This window comes from Mastigoproctus giganteus, chromosome 9 (assembly GCF_048544385.1).
Source record: "Mastigoproctus giganteus isolate SK-2022 chromosome 9, ASM4854438v1, whole genome shotgun sequence".
Taxonomy (NCBI): Eukaryota; Metazoa; Arthropoda; class Arachnida; order Uropygi; family Thelyphonidae; genus Mastigoproctus; species Mastigoproctus giganteus.
The window spans coordinates 69721720-69749613 of record NC_143583.1 but is presented as its reverse complement, the minus strand read 5'-3'; the positions used below and the strand labels follow the sequence as shown (position 1 = coordinate 69749613).

General features: G+C 36.3%; 1 protein-coding gene across 1 annotated transcript in view; it reads right to left on the bottom strand.

Moving 5' to 3' along the window:
* RhoGAP71E (Rho GTPase activating protein at 71E) overlaps positions 1–25544 on the bottom strand; it is a 358970-nt gene extending 333426 nt beyond the window's left edge. Inside the window, exon 1 of the mRNA XM_090381175.1 lies at positions 25488–25544. The gene's annotated coding sequence lies outside the window, so the exon portion shown is untranslated. The remainder of the gene's footprint in view (positions 1–25487) is intronic.
* Positions 25545–27894: the final 2350 nt, after the last annotated feature.

Below are 27894 nucleotides of genomic sequence, written 5' to 3'. Positions count from 1 at the left end.
GAGAAATTTTATGGAAATGATAGCAAGTATTAACAGATTAAATGAGAAAAATGAATAGATTAGATGTAATTGAACACCAGTTATGTACTGTAAGTAGATTTGTATGATAAATGACTTTGGTTTTATATTTGTGTCATTGCTCTTGAGAAACTGACAGCTCACACATAATATATACGAGATATAATATACAGATAACCCTTGTATAACATGGTAATTAGGTTCCTATAAAATCTCGCATAGTGCAAAACCGTGATATGGGACTAAGAACCAGTATAAAATGGGGGTTACGTTCCAAGAGCTAACAAAAATACACCATTTCGTTAAAAAATATTAACAAAACTGACAAAAATACACACCATTCTAGTTTTAGTGTATCTTCAACTCTCTTTAAAAAAAAAATCATTAATCTGGGTTTGTTTGCTTTTTGCTTGATAGATCTTTGTAAATTTCATGGGATGGAACTAAGCATTTTTGAAGCTCCCTTTTGAACTTTGGGTTCCTTTCAGTCGAAGACTAAATTCAAAAAATAAGATTTTAATTGCTGATAACTTTATACCTTTCCATATACTCTTTAGTGTAAAATTTGGAAGTTCAGAATTTCATCTGTGCTATCATCCTCTGAATTTTGATTTGCCTTTGATGCTATTTCCACCAGTAGTTCTTGAATGTCTTCAGTAATCATTTTTTTTTTTTTTTTTTTTTTTTTTAGGAGCATTGGTAACTAAGGCTATGTTGCTCTGTGTGTGTTCTGAGGTCGATTTTCTATTTTTCTGGACAAAAAACTGATTTCTGGGAGGAAAAACCATGCTACCCTCACCTGAGATCGACTAACTCAGCCACATTGTGAAAAAGACCCATAAAAATTCCTCCCCTCATCGACAGGATTCGAACTTAGGTCTTTTCTATCTGGTGTGGGGATGATGGCAATTCTACCAACTGTGCTATCCACGCGGGCTTCAGTAGACAAACCATCAAAAGCTCCCCCTCGTACTGACTTACCAAGTTCTACTATTGCACGGATTAGCAGGTCTTAGCCACTGAAATCTCGAGAAACTAGGTAGCAGGACCTGCCAGAGTAAATATATAATACCGGTGTACCTGACCTGCCTCCCAGGGGATAGTGTGGCAAACGGTGGGCCCCACCAGGGGTCCAACAGATAAAAGGTCAGATGAACAATGGTACACAACACAACACTATAATATCCATACACTTAAATCTCTGGCCTCTACACTGTTCTGTATCACACAACAATGTATGCTATGCTGAGATGGGAGAACTCCTGGTGCTGTTAGACCCTAAACACACTAGACACAATCGCATGGATTCTGTTTTCTATTGGTTCAACTATATTTCCTGAATGAACTGACTCTGGCCATACATTTTTCCAACATGCATTTAATGTTGATGGTTTTACTTCTTTGAGCAATAAAGCTATGATTCCGATACAGTATACAATTGAAAAATGTTTCCATGCCTCCATCACTTCAATTTTCCATCAATTCAATTCGAAATCAATTTTTTTCCAAAATCCATTATAATGATTTTCTGATGTAATGAGTTGCAAGGGTAGATATAATGTCATGATCTAATTAAAGAAGTTGTACTAGGTGGTAGGAATGTTTGGATTACTTAAATCTTTTGGATGGCCTGGCACGTTATCCAATAGAGATAAAAACTTGGTGATCTAGATTTTTCCACAAGTTCAATAGCACAGAAACTAACTAAAAAATTCCAATATATATATTTTTTTTGATTTTGCATAACAATTAGTGAGGCAAAAGTGGGGATTCACAAAAAACAATGGAAATGCTGAAAAATTACATCCAACATAACAGCAGAGTTCCCCCTACACAAAAGCTCAAAATTACCACGTTATGTGAAGTTGCCACAATTCTCTAACCACATTAGAGAATTGTGGCAACTTCAATTCTCTTATATAAAACCATATTATATAAGTACCATGTTGTGTGAGGATTGCCGCAATTTATCAAGTGTGTTAGAGAGAAACAGTGTTGTAGAAGTACTGTGTTATATGGGGGTTGCCTGTATATATTTGTGTGGGGGGGGGGAACATCCATCAGCTCCTGGAATTTCTCATTTTTTAAAGTAGTCAGGTAGCTTGTGGGGCTTAGTGCTTGAAGGGAGCTGCTGTACAAAAATCATAACAATGGCCACGGACAATGATACTAAGGTACAAGGAAATAAAAATTAATAAATAAATAATCCCCCACAACTTAGATTTCGTTTCCTCACCAAGCTTAACCGTTAGTCCCTTTCGTTGATACAGATATAGTGCCATAAAAAAGTCAAAAAGGAAATTTTTTTATTTTTGATTAAAAGGAAATAAGATTTTTTTGAAGATGAGGGAATAAGGGGGGGGTTAAACTTCAACTCTTCTACGGCTATCTCAGTACAAAGCACCAACCAGCACAGAAACCAAAACGACGTTTTCTGCAGCTAATTAAATATGTGCCAAAATTAGATCCAGTTTAAACAATAACACTATTGAGTTTCTTAAGAGCTCACTTTCTTTATTCAGACAAGTAGTGTGGATGCCTATTTTTTTGTTTTTAGAATAACTGTATGTTTAATAATTTTTGCTAGAATATTTATTATTGTAATAAATGTTTGATTTAAAACGTGAATTCAAGTAATTACTTTCCTTGCTTTATTGCACCTAATGGGAGAGGGTTTTTTTTTTTTTTTTTTGGCTGATGCTGAATAAGCTTGCTTTCTTGCATCATATGCCTCTACTAATGCTAATGGTCATCAAAATTTATTGCGAAAAATGTTTTTTTGGAATATTGGTATCCCAGTTTCATAAATTAAAAATACCAGTATTAAGATTTTCACTAGTATTGCAAGCCCTAATACCAACTGTGTGGCACTACAATCAGGATAGTGGAGAATGAAAAAAAAGACCTGGGGATAATTGTGCTGTCAGATATGAAGTTTTCAGAGCAGTACAGCAGGCTGTCCGAGCTGTCAATGACAAGGCCCCCATGTAAGGAAGTGATTATTCCTTCATATAAGACAATGGTCAGGCCACACCTTCAGTACTGCATACAGGTCTGGAGGCCTCATTTTAGGAAGGATGTAGGGCTGCTGAAATGAGTACAGAGAAGGGTAATGAGATTGGTGATGGGAACAAAGGGGCGTGCTTGCAAGAAAGGCTGAAGTTCTACAAATTGAAGCATCTGGAGACTAGGCACCTGTGAAGTGATCTGATTGAGGTGTTTAAGGCTTTGAATGGTTTGCGCAAGCTCAATACTAATGGGATTCCTCCTCATGCTCATATTACACACTTGAGGGGGCATAAAGTTGCAGAACAGATGTGTGGAAATTTGCCTTTAGCCAGCGAGTGGTTGATTTCTGGAACAAACTTCCATCTGTTGTGGAAGTTGATAGCTTAAATAAAGTCAAGAAACAACTGGACAAACTTTTGCTTTCTTGCATCATATGCCACTACTGATGCTAACAAGTAGCTTATGAAATTTAAGTACCTGTGCTTTCAAAATTACCCCATTTATCGGTACTCCAATACATTTCTGTAGCAACCACTTTAAAAACATTGGTCAAATTCAATGTTTTCACAAAGTTTGGTTTTCTTTCTTTGGAGACCTACTTCATCTTCTATGGAGTCTATGAATTAATGCAATTTTTCTTCCTCTTTCATCCAACTGTAGATCATTACTTCTGGAATTCCACACTTGCAAAATATGCTGCATTTTGTTTTGCCACTCTTAACTTTTGATAATCTTTAACTTTTCTTAAACTATATTTTTTTTCTTTTGGTGGCCATTACTTCAGTCTTACTGATTAATTTTGCCACATATTTATATTTGATGCCCTAAAATTCACCATGTTTTGAGAAAACTAAATCGAAGCCTAACTGTCCCACCTATCATAGTGCCAAGGTGAAGTCACATGATTTATCCATAAATCACTTCCTGTATGTTTTTGTCCAGTTTAGCAATCCTAAGCGTAACTTCTAGTACAAGTTACACTTAGCTGGTTACAAAAATTTCCTTTGTAACAAACGTAACACACTTTATGAGGGGTAGCGTATTCCCCCACCAGAGGTAGCTGTTTGTAATTAGCATTCCACTGATATACTCTCATTACATCTCTAGCTGAGAGGAGGAACTGGATGGCTACAGTAATTAGTCTCTGACGAGTCCCAAAAGATGTAGAAAATTATAAGATGTAAAAGGATTGAATATCTGCAGTGAGCATAAGGAACATCTAGTCCACAAAGAAGTGAGGGAAATATTCAACATCATGAAAGACCATGTAAGAGACCACATTCTGGATAAAAACAACAGGGAAATTGTGGACAAAGAAAAAGGATAGATGGCAAGAATATCTGAAAACTATACTGCGAGGATGACAGACAACTAGGAAATGACAACACCCAAACAGAAGGCAAACATAAGACTTTCTGCTGGAAGAACTGGAGCAAGCAATTAAATCAATGAAAAATAACAAAGCAATTGGCATTGATAACATCCCAGCCGAAATGCTCAAATGCCTTGGAGCAAGAGGAAAACAACAGCTCTTCAATATTTTTGATAATATCCTAAATGGAGGGAAACTTCCCCTTGAATTTCTGTGATCCATCTTTATTCCCATAATAAAGATGGATCACAGAAAGGCAAGAATAGCAAATTGTGCAGACCACTACACAATAAGCCTCATAAGTCACTCCATGAAAGTCCTCTTGAAGATGATTCTACACAGAATTGAAGGCAAGATTCAAGAAAAAATTGGAAAAGACCAGATGGGTTTTAAAAAGGGAGTTGGCACAAGAGAAGCAATATTTTCTCTGAATATACTGCCAGAAAGAGCAATTGAACACCAGCAAAACCTATTTGTCTGCTTCATTGACTTTAACAAAGCATTCGATTGCTTGAAACATGATATCCTCTTCCAACTCTTAAACAATCTAAACATCAATCCCAAGGAACTAAGGATACTATACGGTTACTATATCTTGAGCAAGAAGTGGCATTCGCTGAAGAGAGAAAACACAGAGTGGGTACAAATCCAGAAAGGAGTGAGGCAAGGATGTGTGTTGTCTCCTATGCTGAAACCATTATACACTGTGCTGCCACTTTATTAGGTACACCTACCAAGTAGCATGCTGAGCCTACTTTAGCCTTCAAAACAGCCTGAATTAGTCTAGGCATGGATTGAACAAGATGCTGAAAACGTGCAGGAATGGAGTACCATGCAGACATGAGTGTCACGCAGTTCCTTGAGATTCGACAGAGGTGTAGGCCTGCAGCAAACAGCCCTTTCCAGCTCATCCCAAAGATGTCCAATAGGTTTGTTTGTTTGTTATTTGGTTTTTAGGAGCATTAGCAACTAAGGCCATATTGCTCCGGGGATATGCACTGGTCATTTCTTAACCTCCCGCATCCTCCATATTTGGTAGTCACGGGCTCGAACCCCGGTCTAATCAAGAAGCGTGTGCTACGCACTGCTGATCCTTCCCACCTGGCTACGGAGGCACCATGTTCAATAGGATTGAGATCCAGGGGACTGAGCAGGCCACTGCAGCAAAGAAAAGTCATTGTCATGTTCCTGGAACCATTCCATAGTGATTCTGGCTTTGTGCACTGGCTCATTATCCTGCTGGAAATCAGCATCTGACTAAGGATAAACTGTCAACATGAACGGATGCACTCTGTCAGCAACGGTGTGGCTTTGAGACGTGAATCTATAGGTATCAATGGACCCAACACGTGCCAAGAAAACATTCCCCACATCATAATTCTGACCCCACCACCTTGCACAGTAGTCGTCAGACATGACTGGTCCATGGATTCATGTTGTTTTTACCAAATTCTGAGCCTTCCATCAACATGATGCACCAGGAACTTCGACTCATCAGATCAAGCAACTGTTTTCCAATCCTTGATAGTCCAGTGCTGGTGTTGCTGTGCCTGCAGGAAGCGTGCTCTCTTGTTCTTTATTGATAACAAAAGGTATGCGATGTAGCCATTGGCTGTTGTAGCCCATTCACGAGAAAGTGCGACTAGCGTTGCGATATTTTGTCCTGCACACCAAGGTTGTATTCTGATGTGACGTGTGACACTGTGGCCCATCTGTTTGCTTGCACGATTCTAGCTATCCTCCTCTGACCTCTCTCATCAACAAGCGATTTTCTTCCACAGGAGTGCCATTGAGAGGATGTTTTCTGTTCGTTGCACCATTCTCGATACACCCTTGAAACTGTGGTGCGTGAAAAGTTCACGATAGCTACTGTTTCAGAGATGCTTTGTCCAGCACATCTTGCACCTACTACCATGCCACATTCGAAATCCGTTAGATTACTCCTTTTCCCCATTCTTGCTATGGTTTGTACGCTTAACTGATACTAGAAAGGTTGTTCTGCTGCATTTATATCCACAACTGTGGTCATACAACGTTGTGGAACAAACCATTTGTGTGCACAGCAGGAATGTACCTAATAAAGTGGCAGCACAGGTGTATATTTAATAGAAGTTTCTAAAGAAGAAATTACTGTTAATGGTTCAGTTATCAGTAACCTGCAATATGCAGACGATATTGTCTTCATTCAACCTCAGAAGAAAAGCTACAAACATTCCTCAACAAAGTGATAAAAGCCAGTGAGCAGATAGGCTTAACAATTAATGCCAAAGATCAAAACTATGGTCATAAGCAAACACCTTGCCTGGAATCAAAATACATTATGGTAACTCCCCCATCGAACAAGTGAGTAGCTTTAAATATCTAGGGAAGATCTTTACAAATAATAATGGGCAAGGCACAGAAATTAGAAGCAGAGTTGGTATGGCCAAAAAGGTATTTAAGAATCTTAAGAACTTCCTCTGACACGAAAGTGGATTTCCAGAAAAGTTATTGAATGGCCAAATGCTATACATGGAGCACTCTCCTATATAGGTGTGAGGCCTGGATCATGCGGAAATCAGGAAACTGGACGCCTTCAAGAAGTGGACGCTCAGAAAAATGCTCAAAATGCCGTGGACAGATCAAGTCACCAATAAGCAGATCCTTAAGAGGGCAAGAACCACAAGGACACTACTAACTACAATTGCAAAGAGAAAGACTGCCTACCCTGGGCATATTATAAGAGGCCCACAATATGACCTGCAGAGACTAATCCTGCAATGGAAGATTAAAGGCAAAAAAAAGACAAAGAAAAGTGGCTTGATAGCATCAAAGAATGGAGAGGGGAGGAGTCTTACAAGAACTATTTCACAAAGCAAAATACAGAATTGGCTGGAAAATGTTGATCTACAACATTCAAATTGAATACGGAACCTGAAGAAGAAGATGCATTCGAGCATGCGCTGATGAAGTGGTCACCTGTTGGGCCCTTCAAAGTTACATTCTGGGCGGCAAATAGATCTATGCTGCTAGGCAGTGTGTACACAGATTTAAGGTTGCATACAAGCTTGAATTGCCCTCTGAAAACATGCCATATGGCAAAAATTAATTTTCACACTCCTGCTCTCATGCTGATGGGACATCATTTAGGAACGCCATTTCGTCAGCTATTTCTACACCCGAGGTGTGTCGAAATAGCTTGACACGGAAGTGATGTGAGCTGTCAGTGATGCCCTTCTGATACCGTCACCCTTGGCACCTGCCCCAATGCCAAGGCGTTCCTACGCTACTGGTTAAAATATTTAATTTTGCAAATTTTAAAAAAACAGGGCCTCTCCCAGGGCTTTGAAAGGACCTGTGCAAGTGAGCAGCCCTAAAACTTAAGCTTCATTGGCTTCATAGTAAATTTGCCTCTGGCTAAGATAAAGAATGGGAATCCCAAGGAAAGACATGATTGAGCCTAAGGTCTTAATTTTTTTACAAATAAATGGCCAAGTATTCTTCTGGACCTATACAAGTTGGGAGGCGAGTATATTTTCAAGTTGTTAAAATCTTAGAGGTCCAGATAGGGATGTGGTAGACCCTGGATCACATCAGCCTATCTAGCTACTGGTGTTTGGAAAAGTAATAAATAAATAAATTTTCTGTTTATACTCCATGACAACCACACAGTCAGGAGTTCACAAGATACAAAGAATACAAGAAACAGCACTGCATTTAGTAGTCACGAGCTTAACTCCAGTCACTCAATGCATGTGTACTTATGCACCCTCATGTCTGACCACTCTGCTACAGCAACCACAAGTACTAGAGAGAATGATTATAAAAAAAAATAAAGAGTATTGGATTATTATATAGATAAAAGGCTACACTCTACCAAGCAGTATGCCTTCCAGAAGGGCACGTCAGTGGAGGGTGCTATTAGGGTTCTGCTAGATGGCACAAAGGAAAAATATGTTATGGGTATTTTTCTGGATTTTAAAGAAGCTTTTGAGAGGATCTGGTGGGAGAGTGTTCTCAGGAGGCTTAGAGTGGCTCAGTTGCCTGGAAGATTATCCAAGATTTTAAGAACGCTATCTTAGTGAGTGGCAGATAATAGTGAGAACGTTATGAGGAGCTTAAGATGCTGGCAACTAGAGGTTCTCCCCAGGATTTGATTTTTATTTAAGTCCACACCTATAGAATTTTGTGATGGATGAGCTATTAAATAGAGACTGGGGGGGGGGGGACTCTGAATTGAACGTATATGCAAACGACTTGGAGTTTTTAGTAAAAGGAAATTCCAGGAGACAGAGGAAAAGCAACAGATAATGAAAATAATTTGTCTATGGACAAATGAGAATAAATAAAGATATCTATTGCCAAGTCTAAAATATTAATACTTAAAGAAAAGTTGAGCATTACAATATCTCTGGTTCTGACAGGAGTGTGCACTTGAAATATGCCTCCAGTGATAAATATTTAGGAATCATATTGGATAAGCGAATGACCTTTCTACCCCATGTAAAGTAGATCAGAGAAAAAAAAAAAAATAAGGATTTTATACTCTAAAGCAAAAGCCTGTGGCTTCCTTGCACTATATGGCAAATACTATTACTATTAAAATAAGGAGGATTGTTAGAATGGAGTTGGGGAAAGGGAAGTCAATATATCTATTAATATAAGTGCATCTTTGTGCCAATACTTACCTAAGCAGGTAAGTATTGGCACACGAGGTTATAGAGGCAGAAAAGTCTTATTAAGAAGCAATTAATTGCTGCTCAGAGTCTGAGCTTGACAGATCGTGTCTAAGGATCCACTGCAGATATTAGCAGGGAGCTTGCAGACTTAATAGTAATAAAGATATATTTGGAGTATTCTGTTTGTTTGTTTGTTATTTGGTTTTTAGGAGCATTGGCAACTAAGGCCATACTGCTCCGGGATATGCGGTGGTCATTCCCTGACCTTTCCGCATCCTCTGTATTTGGTGGTGACGGGCTTGAACCCTGGTCTAATCAAGAAGCGTGTGCTACGCACTGCTGCTCCTTCCCACCTGGCTACGGAGGTGCCTTCGGAGTATTCTACTCTTAAAAATATTCCAGTCGAAATTATGGGTACTGAAGTATGTCTTGAAGAAAATAAGGTATATATGAAGTGGGAAGTGAAAGTTGAGAGGAGGATATACAGACAAATTGAAAGGATATGACAATGCAGGTGGAACAAGTCCAACAAGGGTAGGGTTACTTATGGGTAATTCCATGTTAAGTGGCCTAGGGGTCCCTGCTCTACCATCTTCCAATTTTGTTGAAATGGTGTGGATGTTTAAACAGGTTTCAAATGAAGCTGTGCAAAATTTCAGTTCAAAATATAGTATGCTTTAGGCACCAGTTGACACAAGTGACCTCCACTGTTTTTGTGGAGGTCACTTGTGTTATGCAGAATAAATCACAAAAAAAAGTTTTAAAATGTTACTGTTGCATAACAGTGAGAGGTAGTGCTCTGAAACTTGGTATACCTAGTTAACTTTTGGTGTCCAGGCTCAAAAACCTTCACATTTTTTAACAATGCAGTCTAAAACTGGCACCAAAAATTTGTTGCAACAAATTTAAGCAAGACTTTTGAAAGTCATAACTTTCAAATAAAAACCTTTGGTACCTTCTTTGGACATTCAACTTACCAACTGCATGAATTCAGCCTAACTAAATATCAGCTCTTATACTTGTTTTCTGGCTGAGATATTTTCCTTCAAAGATTGATTCAAAATTTGAAAGTCAAATTTGACCTATCTTAAGGGGCAAATATCTTAATGTGGGACACCTTCAATTCTCTCATTTTTGTCACCACTGGAAAAAGCAGAGTTTCAACTACAAAGATCATGGTTTATCTGTTTTATGTCTTTGCACTTAAGGCCTTAAAATTAAGCCTAAACATCAAGTAGTTTTGTGTGTCATATTGTTATTCTGCAAGATCGTTTTTGTTGCAGAACACTTCCTTAATCCTGCCTAATGCTTAGAATAATCTAGAAATAAAGTTTTAGAAGAATTCTAGAATATTCTACAATTCCGGAATATTCTAGAATTACAGAACATTCTAGAATATTCTTGAATTCCAAAAAAAAAAAAAAAAAAAAAAAAACCGATGAACATTCTAGAACTCTGGAATATTCTAGAATCATACAAAAAAAGTATAAATAGCTGATATTTGAACATTGCTGTTATTAATGTGTTTTATCTTCATAATGAACAGTTTGTTTATTTTGTTCCTCTATTTATTGTTTGACTGTAATAAAGTTAATTAAGTTTTCACTGCTTGCAAAAATGTCCACTTATTAGTCAGCATGAAAGCCATGGAATCAGAAGATTTTGCTGGAGATAAGCTGGACTCGTGCACCATCAGTCATATGGATAATTCTAAATGTCATGTGCTATCCTATACATGCAAAACTGGGTTAAATTTATTTAAAGAACAACAGCTGATAGGTCGATGTTGTGGATTAAAACAAATTGTGCAAAGAAGGCAATTTGTCTATATCATGAAGCTTTGCTTTTGACAAAATTTGAATTTCTGCAGCATTCATGTTGCAATCCTTTCCAGAAGCAAAATCATATGGTGAAAAAAAGTTTACAACCAATTGATTTGTCAATGGCAGACTACCTGAAAGACCTAACAAAAGGTAGACAAAACCAGGCTAGAAGCTGTGCCCATAATGCCAAAAAGAGTCTAACAGCCGAAAAGTAGCAGCAGGAAAATCAACTTCATCTGGATCAGACCATGATGACAAAATGCATGTGACTGAAAGCTTGAACACAAGTTTGATGGCTATTGGTATTTCTCCTCTGAAATTTCAGCAAATGGCTAAGAGAGACTCATAAGGCTATGCCAAAAGGAAGACAAGTAAAGTACAAGATGTAATTGCCAGTAAAATTGCATCTATTGGTGGCTTGGATCCAAACGACATCAAGGAGCCAAGTGCAAATAATCAGTGTGGAAACTGCTTAGATTACAATGAGCTGCTGAAAGAATTGAAAGAAAAGTTGGTATCAAATCATTCAGAAATACTTCAAATATTAATACTAGCTCCAGTTAGTTGGTCCATAAAGAAAACAATGGAAGAGTTTAGTGTCGTAGAAAGAATGGTCAAGAAAGCTAGAAAACTTAAAGCAGAAGGAATCATGGCCATACCTGGAAAAAAACTTTCTGAGCAAGTAAAGAAAAGGTAATAGCATTTTTTGAAGATTATGAATTTAGTCGGATATGCCCTCGAAAGAAAGATTATATTTCCATTAGAAATACAGATGGAATAAAAATGCAAATGCAACTGCTACTCAGCAACTTTAAGGAAATGTTTATAACTTATCGAAATAGAAATGGATCTGACATTGGATTTTCTAAATTTTGTGAACTTAGACCAAAGTAGTGTGTCACAGTTGGTGCACAAAGAACACATTCTGTATGTGTATACACAATCCATCAAAATGTCAAGTTAATGCTAGCAGTAAGTCCTGTTGAATGTGATTACAAGATTCTCATTGGTAAAACAGTCTGTGATTTGGAGTCAAAAGATTGTATGCTTCATTGGTGTGAAAAATGTCCAGGAAAAGATTAATTAAAAAAAATTTCTACAGAATATTTTTGAAAACAATGACAATATTACTGAATTCAAGCAATGGATACATACTGACAGAGATATGCTGGACATAAAGCAATTAACAACAGATTTTATTGAAGAGTTGAGTAAAAGGTATTTAACCTTTCCTGTCATCACTACATTGATGAACATCAAAGCTACCATTTGAAGTCAAAGGAAAGCCTAATGACAGGAGAATTGGTCATCTTGATGGATTTTGCAGAAAATTATTCATTTGTTATGCAAAATACTGTTCAGGGGGTTCCACTGGGAGACTAGCCAGGCTACATTGCATCCTTTTGTCATTTATTACACGGATGTTGAACTTCAGAATATAAGTTTCTGCATAATCAGCGACTGCCTTCGACATGACAATTGCAGTGCATGCTTTTCTAACCAACTTAATTGAATATTTGAAGAGTTTCAGGTCAGAAATCAGGAACATTTACTACTTCAGTGATGGTTCTGCAGCTCAATACAAGAATTTTGTTAACTTGTGTCATCGTCAAAAGGATTCTGTTATCAGTGCTGAATGGAATTTCTTTGGCACTAGCCATGGTAAGTCACCATGTGATGGAATTGGTGGAACAATAAAATGATGATTGGCAGCACGTGCAAGTCTCCAATGCCTAATTGAAAACCAAATCCTGACACCGAGAAACACGTTTGAATTTTGTGACAAGCATGTGACTGGAATAAAATTCTGTTCTTTTTCTAAACAGGAAATTGAGCAAGTAAGGCCATTTTAAGAGAAAAGATTCATAGATGGTCATACTATTGCTGGAACAAGAGAAAATCATCACTTCATTCCTATTGATGCAAGACGATGGTTCAACTGTTGATGATCCTGCTCGGGTAGCTAACAAACTAAATGATTATTTTGCATCGACTTTCACACGAGGAGTTATTCAGGGAGGGGAATGCCAGAGGTGTATTCAACTCTGGGACGCCTCCATAGCCAGGTGGGCAGGAGCAGCAGTGCGTAGCACACGCTTCTTGATTAAACTGGGGTTTGAGCCCATGACCACCAAATACGGAGGATGCAGAAGGTCAGAGAATGACTACCGCATGTGCCCAGAGCAATATGGCCTTAGTTGCTAATGCTCCGGGGGAAATAAAAAAAAAAAAAAAAAAAAACCCAGTATTCAACTCTGGCAGTAAGCTAGATAATCTTGTAATAACTGGCGCCTCCGTAGCCAGGTGGGCAGGAGCAGCACACGCTTCTTGATTAGACCGGGGTTCGAGCCCGTGACCGCCAAATATGGAGGATGCGGTAAGGTCAGGGAATGAACACCGCATATCCCTAGAGCAATATGGCCTTAGTTGCTAATGCTCCTAAAAACCAAATAACAATAACAACTTGTAATAACTGAGAGTAAAGTGGAGGAGAAGCATTGCAGGATCATCTAGACAAGACTTCAGTTATAGCTCAGACACAGCATGGGTTTGTTAAGGGGAAGTCTTGTCTGACTAATTTGATTGGATACTATGATGCAGTCATAAAAGAACTGTATGCAGGGAATAACTTTGATATTATATACTTGGATCTTAGAAACGCTTTTGATACTGTTGCACATGGAAGACTGCTGCACAAATTGGAGCAGTGTGGCATTGGTGGCAAATTGCTGCTATGGATAAAGGGGTGGTTGAGGGGGAGAAGACAGAGAGTGGTAATCAATGGACACTGCTCATCGTGGACTAATGTTATTAGTGGAGTCCCTCAGGGTTCAGTGTTGTGTCCATTGTTGTTTTCTGTATTTATAAATGATATTGATGATGGTACATCAGGCTTAATGTCCAAGTTTGAAGACGATACAAAGATTGGCAGGGTTGTTAAGGACACTACTGACGTTATGCTGCTGCAACAGGATCTGGAAAGGTTGAGCAGATGGGCTGAGAGGTGGCAAATGAAGTTTAACATTGACAAATGTTAAGTACTACATATGGGAAACAGCAACCCCAGAGCAACGTATCAACTCTGTGATACTACACTGACAGTGGTAGAGAATGAAAGGGACCTGGGGGGTGGTTGTGCAGGCAGATATGAAGTTCTCTGAGCAGTGCAGACGGGCTGCAAGAGTAGCTCATGGTATATTGTCAATGATATATAGGAATTTTTCTAGCAGGGATAAGGAGGTGATTATCCCCTTGTATAAGGCAATGGCCATACTTTGAGTACTGTATACAGGTCTGGAGGCCTTATTTTAAGAAGGATGTAGAGATGTTGGAACGAGTACTGAGAAGGGCAACAAGATCAGTGAATGGAACAAAGGGTTGCTCTTACGAAAAAGGCTTAAGTTTTGCAAATTACAGTGTCTGGAGACCAGGCACCTGTGAGGTGATCTGATTGAGGTGCATAAAAAATTGAATGGTTTGAGCATGCTCAATGCAGATGGAATTTTTCCTCTTGCTCAGAATAATCGCCTGAGAGGTCATAAATTGAAATTAAGGAAAGACTGTTGTAGGATAGATGTGCGGAAGTTTGCCTTTAGTCAGTGGGTGGTTGATTGCTGGAACAAACTTCCATCTGTCGTTGGAGAAGCTGATAGCTGAAACAGATTCAAGGCAGAACTTGGCAGACATTTGAAGCGAGTGGATGAGTGAAATAAGGGGGGGGGTGTTTTTTTTGGCTAATGCTATATAAGCTTGCTTTCTTGCATCATGTGCCTTAGATCAGACTAGAGAAACCAATATTCAATATGCACCAATTGTTAATTTACAACCTGGCCAATACATTGCCTGTATTTATGACAATAATTGGTGGAATGGAAATATTTGTGAAATTTAATTTAAAGAACATGATGTATTGGTAAAATTCATGCATCCTCATGGAGCAGCTTGCTCATTTCACTGGCCTGCTAGATAAGATGTCTGCTGGATTCCTGAACAACAAATTATTGCCAATCTTACAGCTCCAAAAACAATGGGACAACAATATAGCTTGCCTGAAATAGTAATATGAACCATCAATGAAAAATTCCAGTCCATTAAGAAGCAGTGATTCAATATCTTCACACTCACTTGCTTATTTCAAATTGTATTGTGTTTTAAATAAATTTTGTTGCAGTTATAACTTCTTTCAAGCTTAGAAACCAATAGAACATCATCTTTATGCTTGCAATCCTGAAGAAAGACCACTTTTCAGGCTTGGGAACTTGCACTAAAGAAGCCCATGCAATTTCTTTTCTTGCCATTTGCACCCCCATTGTAAAAAATACAGATCTTTTTGTGCATTGGCAATATATCCATTCTCCTTAGGTCAGAATGGATATATTGCCCTAATATATCCATTTCAAAGGGCAGAGTAATTGCAGAAAATTTCACTCTTTTAAATGCAATAGTTCTGTCCTTATTGAGATGTGGAACTTCGAGCAGAGACCATATTCAAATAAGTATGCAAATATTATGTAGAAAATATAAAATGTTTAAGGCCATTTTTTAGGTCTTAAGTAGCAAGACAAAACTGAAAAACCATGATTTTTGTTGCTTAAAACCTGCTATTTCCAATGGTGGCAAAAATGAGAGAATTGAAAGTGTCCCACATTAAAATATTTGCCCCTAAAGACAGGCAAATTTTGAGTCAATCTTTGAAGGAAAATATCTCAGCCAGCAAACAAGTTTTTTTTTTTTTTTTTTTTTGATTTGGTAGTTGTTGGTGCATCGGCTTCTGTGGCCATATTGCACCTCCCAAGGTTTTTGCAGTACTTTGATCCAAGCCCGAGGCGGGAATCGAACCCGCGACCTTTGGGTTACCGGGCAGGTACTTTACCCACTCGGCTAGCCCGGTCGGCCAGCAAACAAGTATAAGAGCTCATATTTAGTTAGGCTGAATTCATGCAGACATTAAATGGAATGCCCAAAGAAGAAGTTACCAAAGGGTTTTATTTCAAAGTTATGACTTTCAAAAGTCTTGATTAAATTTGTTGTGACAAATTTTTGGTGCCAGTTTTAGACAGCATTGTAAAAAATGTGTAGGTTTTTGAGCCGGGACATCAAAAGTTTTGCATTCTCTGACAAAAGTTAACTAGGTATACCAAGTTTCAGAGTAATACCTCTCAATGTTGTGCAACAGTAACACTCAAAACTTTGATATTTTTTTGTGATTTGCTCTGCATAACACAAGTTACCTCCACAAAAAAGGTGCTTGTGCCTCAAGCATACTATATTTTGAACTGAATTTTTGCACAGCTTCTTTGGAAACCTGTTTAAACATCTACACCAAGTTTCAACAAAATTTAAGATGGTTGAGCAAGGACCATATTCAAAATTAGGCCACTTGATGTGGAATCACTCTTATGGCTTTCTGCATGGTGTTGCTGCCCCTAAAAAGTATGTGAGGTGGCCAGATCTGGGTGTTATGCTACTATGGATAATTACTGGAACTCTACTCTTCCACAAGAACAAACTGTATTCTTGTGGAGAAGTAGAGGATTCAATCCACATAAGGCACTGTTTGTTGTACAAGGATTTAAGATTGCAGATATTAGAGGATATGAATTTAAGTGAATTGGAATTTACTGATGTATTTTTAACAATTGAAAATTATATAATTTTTGAAGAGTTAGTAAAGAAGGTCTTTGAAAGAAGACAAAGTGGGAATACAAAGCATATATAAACAGTGTATATTTTGTAAATATTGTAAATAGAATTTGTAAATAAAATGTATAACATATACCTATTTTATATAGATACTTGTTGTATGCTATAATTTATATAGAGTTTTTATTTTATATAGAGAATTTGAATTTGTGAAAGCAGTAACAGAGTTCAGGAATTATATGATTAGTCGTTGGAACAAACTAGGAGTGGCCACAGGCTCTTGTCACCCAGCATCAAGGAAGCCTGGAGTAATAACTGTATATTTGTAATATAGTATGTTTTATCAATGTACTAGATAGTACAGACCGACGTCCCTGATGACAAGGGTGGTAACTAAGTCATGCAGTCTAAAGATTTTTAGATAATGATTGGGGTTAAGTGGTCAATTAAATATTTTTTAAATTGTGTTAATAAGTGTTGATAATGTGTCCTTAATATCTAAGATGGGCCTAAGGCTCAGATAATGGGTATTACAGAGGTAGAAATAAAATGTACTTCACAACTAAAATTAATTTATTATATATTATTTATAAGGAAAAATGAAGTTAAGCTTTCTAATTTCCACTTTAAAACCACAATTTAAAACATTACTTAATACAATATTAACCAGTTTTGTAAGTTGTATTAAAAAAAAAAAAAAATAATAATAATAATAATAATAATATACAATACTATTATACTCACCTGAAAATGGAATGATTTTTTTTTCTGCTGTTCTATGATCAGAACCAAAGCAGTTTCAGCTCCTTATAAGTTGGATAATCGTGCAGGAGACTACTCGCCACAAAAATGTGAAATTTGGCAGAAAACAAACCATTTGCAAAGGGTTTGTGTTTTCTTCACTGATCCACCATATAACAGAAAAACTCAAAGAAATTTTCTTCATTCTGTACTTCAGGGTCCACCCATAAACAAGAAGCAGACTCCAACAGAACTTAACAGTTTATTTCATAACTTAATCATGAACAATTCAAAAGAAACTGTCCTGCAACGTACCTAGCACCTAACCAGTCAGAAAAGTAGAGCCAACCATGATCAACTCTAATAAGCATTTGGTTATATTCAGCCCATCAACAGTGATCCTCCAATTTCAAGTAACTCCACTACCCAAAGCCAGAAATATTCTATTTGATGTAAATCAGGCTCAAAAATGACTTAGAAATTAATTTGTATTTTATTATTATTTCATTACTAAAAAGCTATATATTAGAGGAGGCAATTTCTTGTTACCTTATTCTTTTTTTGAATCTCTCTCTCTCTCTCTCTCTCTCTCTCTCACACACACACACACACACACACAAAGTACTTCCTATTGTTAATCTGGATGGCAGCAGGTGGGAAATTTATCTTTGCTTCTGTAATAACCATCTCCAGCCCCTTCTATCCAGCTGAACAAATACTTTTCATCTATATTTACAATCAAAAGTAAGCTTAAAAACACTGGGGAATGTTAAAGTATCAGACTGCTGTAAATTATGTGATATATTGATCTCAGACAAGCTTTTTTTTTTTTTATATAAAAAAATGTTACTGAGATCAAAAGGAGGGCAAAGACTACAGGGGAAGATGGTATACCCACCCACCTAAAAGTTTGGAATCACGTTTCATTCTTTAATTTAAAAATTTTTTTTTTATTAAAATAGGATCATTTTTGTTTATCAATTTTTATTAAAATATTTTCTATTATGGCAGCATAAGCCTCAGGCTTCATTGTACCATATGATTAATAATAATAAAATAAAAAACTTAAATAAATATTTGAGAATATTCCAGAAAGATGTAGAAGACTCCTGGATGTAGCAGAACATTGTAGAAGATTCCTAAATGTGGTAGAAAATTCTAGAGTGTTTTTCAATAATATGAACTGAATAAGAGGTGTAACTTATAAGATCGAACACCCATCATTCAGAAAGAGCATTTGGTCAAGTCGTGTGTTTTGTGATAAACATGGCAAGAAATAAGGAGCCGAGTGTTGAAAAAAAAAAAAAAAAAGTAGTACAGTACTATTATAACTCCATATAAAGAAAATTATTCCATGAGAAGTATTGGCAAACAACTAGGTATTTCATTAAAAGGAGTACAAACTACCAATTCAACAGTTCAAGGAGACTTGCAGTTTAAAGGACAAAAAACTATCAGGATGATCATGCGTTACAACAGAAGCACAAGATAAGACCATAATACATATTTATAAATGAAATCGATAACTTGCACCTGAAATCCAAGCTGATTCAATAGGAACAGAGTAACTCCTGTGTCTCCATCCACTGTAAAACTTCATCTTAAACAAGTAGGACTTCACAGTCATGTGGCAGTTCAAAAACCCTAATTAAACCAGAAAACTGAAAGTAGCAGTTCGCTTGGGCCAAGAGCCATCAACACCAAACAAGGAAAAATTTATTGCAGACAGACGAGTCCAAATTAGAAATTTTTGAATCCAAGTAGAGTTTGTGAGATAATCAACTGCAAAAAAAAAAAAAAAGGTGGCACATTGCTTAGTGCCTACAGTCAAGCATGGTGGTGGTTCCATCATGATCTGGAGTTGCTTCTGTTTTTCTAGGTGACATCATCAGGATTGAAAGATGTGTTATGGAAAGCCTATAAGAACATTCTTGAACATAATGCGATATCCTCTTTATATACGTTAACTTTGTGGAAGAAATTTTATATTACAAGACAATGACCCAAAGCACAGCTCTAAGCTGTGCAGGGACTTGCTAGCAACTAAACAACAGGAGAGGGTATTGCATATTATGGTGTGGCCACACAATTTCCTGGCTTAAACCCAATAGAGCTTTTATGGGATCATCTGGACAGTCGTGTCTGTGAAATCTAGCAATCTTCACAAAATTTATAGGAAACCTTGCAGTCACGTGGAATAATGTTAGTCAAGACACCATTATAAAACAAATCACTAAAATGCCACATCTATGTAAGGCAGTGATAAAATCTTGTGGAGAATATTTTAATGAAAAATCAGTATAGTTGTTAATATTAATCATTTCAATATTTTTTGCTGTAAGTTTTTCGATGCTTAATAAAAAATCTTAAAGTACTGCAGTGTTTTTTTTATATTCTTCAATATATAGAAAATCACACTTCATCATAGCTAATTTCTAAAATATTAACAAAAAGCTGTTATCATACACTGTGATTACAAACTCGTGAGAGTATACGTATATTTGGCTGTAATTGAAAAGCTGTATACCAAACCACTGGGAATATTAGTGTTCACTGAACTCCACAAAGATTCCCTTGGACTGGAGAAGTGCTAATGTTTTTCCAATCCACAAAGGTGGTGACAAAGAGGAGGTAGGTAACTGTAGCCCAGTGAGTTTGACCTCAGTGGTAGGGAAGATCATGGAGTCTATGGTTAAGGATGTCATTCAATACTCTCTTGCCAAGAATATCTTGAATATATCCCAGCATGGGTTGATTAAGGGTCATGCCTGACAAATCTTGTAAATTACAAAGTAGTCATTAAGCAGCTGGACACAGCTAACAATTCTGACATATATATATATATATATATATATATATATATATATATATATATATATATATATATATATATAGAAGACAGATAGGTAGAAGACAGAGGGTCACATTCTATTTCTAATTTTCATTAATGATATTGATGAAGGTATCCAAGGTAAATTGTCAAAGTTTGTTGATGACCAGAAGGTGTAAAGGATGTTTAACAATCCGAGCCAAGCCATTTTGTTACAAAAAAAGATTTGGATTAGTTGCATATTTGGTCTGAAAAATGGCAATGCTTCTAAATGTAAAGTTATGCATTTGGGAAAAGAGAAATCCTAGAGTCATGTATAAGATAAAAAGGTGACAAGAGCTAAAAGCAGTTCACAACTAAAAAGACCTTGGTGTCACGATTCAATCTGACATGAAATTTTTCGGGTAATGTAAACAGGTGGATAGGAAGGCATATGGCATCTAGGACAACTCAGCACAGCCACCTTGATGCAGACCAAACTAGGTGTCGGCCATCTCTGAGTCACTCAACTTGGCACCAAGTACAATATCTTTCTATACATTAAAATAATTTTCCTCCTAGTGATATTTATTCAGCCAATGGGAGAAGAGAGATGCAGGTTACGTGATAATACATAACAAATACATAACAGAAGCTTGTTTTACTGTGGTAAAACAAGCTTCTGTTTAAGCATGGTCAAACACTATGTTTATCTAACATGACCACAAGGTACCATTCTTTATTTCCATATGTAACATATTTATGTATTCATAGTAGAGGAAGAGACACATACACAGTGTCGAAAGCTTCTGTAAGTATTTCATTTCACTTTATCAAAAAAAGCGAGCAGCTAGTTAATAAATAAACTAGCTGCCCTAGTTTATTTATTAATATAGGTTTTAACTTTAACATAAAATTGCATTCAAATTAATTTAAAATAATATATTTTTAAAAATTTATAAAAATAGGACCACACAGGAATTCAATGTTGGTGAGACATAGTAGGCGGGGCTTAATTGTAGTCAAGATATATAAAGATGAAGTTTAAACAAGAAAATTAGTTGTCCACATTTTCTCATTCAGTATGCTTAGATTAAATTAAGGTGATATATATATATATATATATATATATATATATATATATTTAAAAATTGTAACATTTACACATCCCATCTACAAATGGCACCAAAAATACTATCTCAATGTGGGAAAGTTAGTCAGTGATGGATATTTGTATGTATTTGATAAAGGTGCCACAGATAATATAACCAACTTTTGACAATGTGAGAGAAAGGATATGTAGAGCACAGTTTCATATTAGAAATGGTAAAATAGTCAAGTACATCAATATGTACTTCATCAAAAGTGAAAGAAACAAAAAAAATAATAAATAAATAAAAAAAATTATATATATATAAATAAATAAAAAATAAATAGTAAAAATAAAAAAAATCTAAGGGCTATAGAAATTGTAGAAGAATGCTAATCAATCCAATAAATGTAGAACCATTAGAGATTCCTAATAGTTTCCAAACCTATTCCTGTAATAAACTTGAGACAGAAAACTTTGTTTGGTGACAGTAGCCAAGAGTCATATAGAATTCTTCTGTTTGGATGTAAAAGAAATGAGTTTTACTAAAAAGAATAAAAAAAAAAAAAAAAAAGGTATGTTGATGGCACTTTCAAAATTTCACCACTTTTGTTTTCACAAGTCTGTTACTATATTTAATAATCACTCTTATACCATGTGAAATTAATAATATAGTTTATTAAGCTCATTGCCCAAACCATTATACATTTAAGGTGATGGATTTCAGGCATCTTACCGATACCCATCATCAGACCATAATGTTAGGGGTAGAAAAAGAGAAAGGGTTACAAATTTGAATTATATATTACAATAATTATTAATTGCAAATTTTAAAGTATTTAAAGTTAAATTTCTGTTTTGATTACAACAGATGAATCCTGAAATTCTACACAGTCCTATATGCATTCCAATGTGGTGACACATGGGAATTCAACAACACTGGAATCCTCTCTACAGACAACCAATACAACAGAAGAAAATTAAAAAAAAAAGCCTTCTTCATAAAAATGTTTGTAGCCACATCAATTAAAAGAAAATAAGGAGTCTAATTCAACCCACAATATTTACACCTTTTCAACAAGAAAATAGAAAAAGAAATGGAAAAACAGGAAAAGAAAATAGTACAGATATCCAGAAGAGCAGCCCACACACAACCCCCTCCAGACCACCAGAACCAGCCTGCACAACAACCACAGATGAGAGTATGAGAGAAAAGTTTGCACCAGGCTTCCACTCCAACAAGAACTGCTGGATACAGGATAGAAAAACTTGGCATCATTCTATTAGTTAACAGACTTAATCGCTCACCTATAAATTAACTTGTTGGCAGCACGTCTTGTCAGTATGCACATCAGGTTCTGGTAGCATTGGCAAGCAGGAGTCTGTCAGCAGGCAAGAATTTAATCTTTATGTATTTTTATCCAAATGTATTTACTGATTTTTAATATCTGTTTTCTATTGTAACCAAAATGGAAATGTTAAGCTTAAATAGTTTAAAATTCACAATTAATAATTATTGTAATATAATTCAAATTTGCAACTCTTTCTGTTTTTCTACCCCTAACATCATGGTCTGATGATGTATATCGGTAAGATGCATAAAATGTCACCTTAAATGTATTCCCTAACTATATTAAGTCTATGATATTATGGCAAAAATGCATGGAGGTGTATATCCAATGAAGTATGCTCTTCTCCAAAAGAAGCTGCAATCTACGTATAACAAATTATTTGATATGATTCCTCACATTAAACCTGAGTGAAACCCAGAAATAATTAATTGTGGCTTTGAGGTAGCTACATTCAAGAATATAAAGGAACATTTTTCACTTACTAAAATTCAGGGTTGTTTTTTTTTTTTTCATCTTGCACACAACATGAAAAAACATCTTGCTTCTATGGAGGCTTTCATCACATCAACACAACAATCATGCACAATTTATTATTACTAGCCATATAGTGCAAGGAAGCCTGAGGCTTATGTTGCACCAGCTAAAAAAAAAAAAAAATTAAGAGAGAGAGAGTTATAAGGGAATTACCAAGAAAAGAAGAATGATGATATCCAGCTCAGGACCCTGGGCGTGCCAAGCCCATACTCACCAGATGTGAGCTAAAATGATTAGTGCACTTCTATTTGTATCAATGAAGCAATTGAATACCTTGCTGATATTTCTCTCCAATGAACTGCAACCACTCCTTGACTGGTTTGGGGAAAACTACGTCGGCAGAAGACAAGAGACTAGGTAATGGTAGACATCATCTGCTATTTCCACATGGAATGTTGAATTTATATAGAATTATAAATAATCATGCTGAAGTGACACATAGAAGACTGCAGTGTGAGCTAGAAGTAGAACATCTTAATATCTGGAAGTTGATCGATGGGCTGCATAAAGTTCAAAGGAGACGAGACTTTTACTATGAAAAATTAATCACAGTACAGAATCCTCCCTTGAAATTGAAAAGAGAGAGAGAGAGAGAGAGAGAGAGAGAGAGAGAGAGAGATGGGTAAATTTTGAGAAGCACTGCCCATAACTTTGAATTGTCAAACTAATTTAGAATATAAATTAGAAAATATAATTTTATACAGACTAATTTAGAATGTAAAAGTTTAATTAAATAAATATTTTACTACCATTTAAAAGTACTTAATTTGATATTATTTTAACCTTCATCTACAAGTTTCAGAGTACTTGCCACAGAGTTTATTTAAACCTACATCTTTATATGTCTTGACTAAAATTTTAATATATTAATAAACAAATATTGTACTTAGTGCCGAGTTGGGTGATGCAGAGATGGCTGGTGCAGAGTTCAGTGTGTCAAGATGGTAGTGCCCAGATGGCTGCGCACAGTTGTCTCATTCTGCATGGCATCCTGTCTATGATTTATGGGACCTTTTCTAATAGGAAGGACATCATCATTATCCCTCTCCAATTACAAGGTGACAATTCCAAAGAATACATCTGGAATATATGATATTCAGGTCTGGAGACTGCACCTAATAATAATAATAATAAAAAAAAAAAAAAAACTTCTGGAGAGGATTGAAATAAGGGCAGCCAGATTAATAATGAGCACAAATCGATGCACATATGAAGAATGTGCTTAAAAGGTGTGGAATGCAAAGTTTAACAACCAGACATCTAAGGGAAGGTCTGATGTGAGGTGTATAAAGCACTGAAGGGTTTGAGTAAAATGAGGAAGGTTTGTTTTCCCTTATGACAAAAACCAAGGAATACAAATAAAATCCCAGGTAATAACAGAAGGTTAAATTTCATAAAATTGATCTATGGGAATGGGTTATCAAACAATGGAATAAGTTCTGATAAGTTCCAAACAATGGCAGCAGCCTGGAAAGCAAGGTGCTCAGGATTTCAAGGTCTGCTGGGCGTAATCACGGAACAAGTAAATACATGGGCTGTGTTAGGGTAACTAAGAGTAAGAACAGGTGCATGTATACTTGCATGTACACCAATGCTAGGAGTACAGTAAATAAAGAGGTAAATAAAGTACAGTAAAGAAGAGTGCTCTTACCAAGAAAGGCTTCAGTTCTGAAAATTATAGCATCTGGAGATTAGGCATCTGCAAGGAGATCTGATTGTGGTGTTTAAGGCCTTGAATGGACCGAGTAAACTCAACGTTGATAGCATTCTTCATCTTGCAAAGAATACACACATGAAGGGACATGGATTCAAATTCAGGAAGGATAGTTGCAGGATAGATGTTTTTTTTTTTTTTTTTGATTTGGTAGTTGTTGGCGCATCGGCTTCTGTGGCCATATTGCACCTCCCAAGGTTTTTGCAGTACTTTGATCCAAGCCCGAGGCAAGAATCGAACCCGCGACCTTGGGGTTGCCGGGCAGGTACTTTACCCACTCAGCTAGCCCGGTCGGCAGGATAGATGTGTGGAAGTTTGCCTTCTGCCAGAGGGTGGGTGATCATTGGAACAAACTTCCATCTGTTGTTGTGGAAGTGGATGATTTTAATACATTCAAGGAAGAACTAGAAAAATTCTTGGAGAGGATAGGTATATCCTCTCCAAGAATTTTTACTGATGAGGTGGGTAGTTTTTTTTTTTTTTTTTTTTGGCTGATGCTGTATTTGCTTTCTACATTTACCAATACTAATATCTCAAATATGACTTTTAGCTGCATATTCCATATGTAGTAAAAAATGTTTAAGTTTAAACTTCATTCATCGTTTACACTGCATTTAATTTATTATGATTTAAAGTGTTTAATTTCTTAAATGTAAAACAAAAATAAATTATAGAAAACATGTAACTAAAGAACCTTATTTAGTTATGGTAGAGGCTAGTTTACCTCTTGTGGTCCAAGGTTCCTCCAGAGGTTCAGGGAATTCCATTATCTGGCACAGACCATATCCCAAGGTTGATAGACTAAAACAGTTCAAGTACATTAGATTTAAACTAATTGCAATGACAGAAAATGTGGTTATGTTTAAGATATTGTAGAGATGATTATAGTTATAGCCCATGCTAATACAGTAATTAAGGTCACACTTGGCAAAGCATGAATTTTGCTGCCTGGGTACCAAAGTTACCTTAAATATTACCTTAATTGCTGTACTGATATAATAGCATTCATCTTTACAATATATTAGATCTATTATTACATATGATGCACACATTTAAAAAACAACCACATCAAGGACCCAAAGTTCATATTTTGTGAAAACTTCACAATTGTTCAATATGATGTTTGTCTCTCATTAGTTCTAATAATCATATAAATTACAGTTCAAGTGCACCACTGTGTGGGGGGTGAGGTGTGCTGAGAGGGATAACCCAAGTTCACTTTGTTTTATATCATATAACTGTACCATCACATTGTCATACTTGGAAAACCAATGATGCAAAACATGGGAGCTCCCTCCCTCCCCACAAGCAAAATTTCTCGCTGTGCTATTGAACAATGCTCATATCAATCAAATCATATGACACACACACCACTGCAAGCTAAGGTGAATAAATCTGTGCTCACTAATTCTTCTGCAAGCATTTCTTGATTGCCAGCACTTCATTTCTGATGCATCATATTTTAAACAGTGGAATGAATTGACAAACCTCACATTCCAAAACAAAAATTAAAGATTTTAAAGCTTGTTTCAAGTAAATAGCATCACCTCTGTTTTAAGAAAAAGTTACCTTACTAATTTAAAATAAAAAGTTTCTGGAAAGAACTATTAAATTAAATAACAAAAAAAAAAAAAAAAAACCTGACCATACTCTATTAATGGGGGGAAAAATGAAATTTATGTTCAACAAAGTCTGATGTCGGCTCTGTCATGATTAGTAGTAACCAAGGAGACAACATCATACAGTGATTGTCAAGCTATCGACCAATCATACTGGCGCTACAGGAGTTTCCCGCAGTGATAAAAGATTCCTTTAGTCAATTCCCCTGCTACTTATGGCATGTATGTATGCTCCGGAGTCCTCTCGTATCCGCCGTGCCGATGGCATCTTAGTATGGTTATGGAGTAGCGTAAGCGATTGCTGTTAATCGCGTGGTGCTTTCGAAACACATCTACGAAAAATGGACAGTCTATAGTTAGCTGGACAATTATATCGGCTACCATACGCAGTTACAATGAAATGGTAAACTCCAACGGAGTAAAACATTTTCTCAGAAACCCACTGGCACCTCCCCCACCTTGAACTTCAGTCACAATTATCTGTTCCTGTCTCTTTCGGCAGGCAAGTAGTAACAGTTATCATCAAAATAAATTAAATACACATTATGAAAGCTGAGAAGACAATCCAAAACACAGATATCATTAATAATTAATTAAAACAATTCAATTAATATTACTATGATGGGCCGATAAAAGGAACTGGACATAGCAAAAAACCCCCAAAAGAATACAGAAAGTAATATTGCACCTGCTACTTACAGATATTAATTTTATAATACAATCTTCGACATTTAAAAACCATTTTGTGAAATAAAATAATCCATTGCTAATTTCACACGAAGTGTTTTAAGAATATCACTGAGACTACGAAAACTCTTCACCCTCTCTCTTTCTATGATTCCACTATATGCATGTGCACAGATTGGAGAGCATTAATGCTTTATGCTCTATATTAGACCTACCCTGAGTTACTCTTTAATTGCAGCCGTCTTCGGTGTGAATTTTGGCCACTGTTTTGACAAAGCCGTTTGCCGGTTTCCCCGGCTTCCGCTTCCCGATGCTCCAGATCAATATTAGTAATTTACTACGTTACCACTCTCGATAGAAAAAGGTGCAACAAACCTCGTCCATATTCGCTAAGTGTTCCATCAGGGTTCATGGCACATCTGTTTCATAAATAAATACATAACAAACACAAATAAAACATAACAATCTCCCATCTCTTGCTTGCCTAACTACCTAAATATAAATGTCAGGTTTTGCTCTCGTTCCCAGAGATTGTGGGTGTGGTTCCTGTAAAACAACAACAGCATAGAAAAACAAAAAAAAAACAAACAACAACCACTGATTTAAAAAGCAATGCCCCAGACCGGTTCATAATAAACGAAATATATCTACATGCAGCTTTATAAGATATATCGTGAACTGATATCATTAATTAACTTGGATCGAGGTAAACTTAATTTTGCACAGATTTAACTTAGGTTCATCCATTGTTTTAGTACCCATTTAAACATGTTATTATTATTATTTATTTATTTTTGGTTTTTATGAGTATTAACAACTATGGCC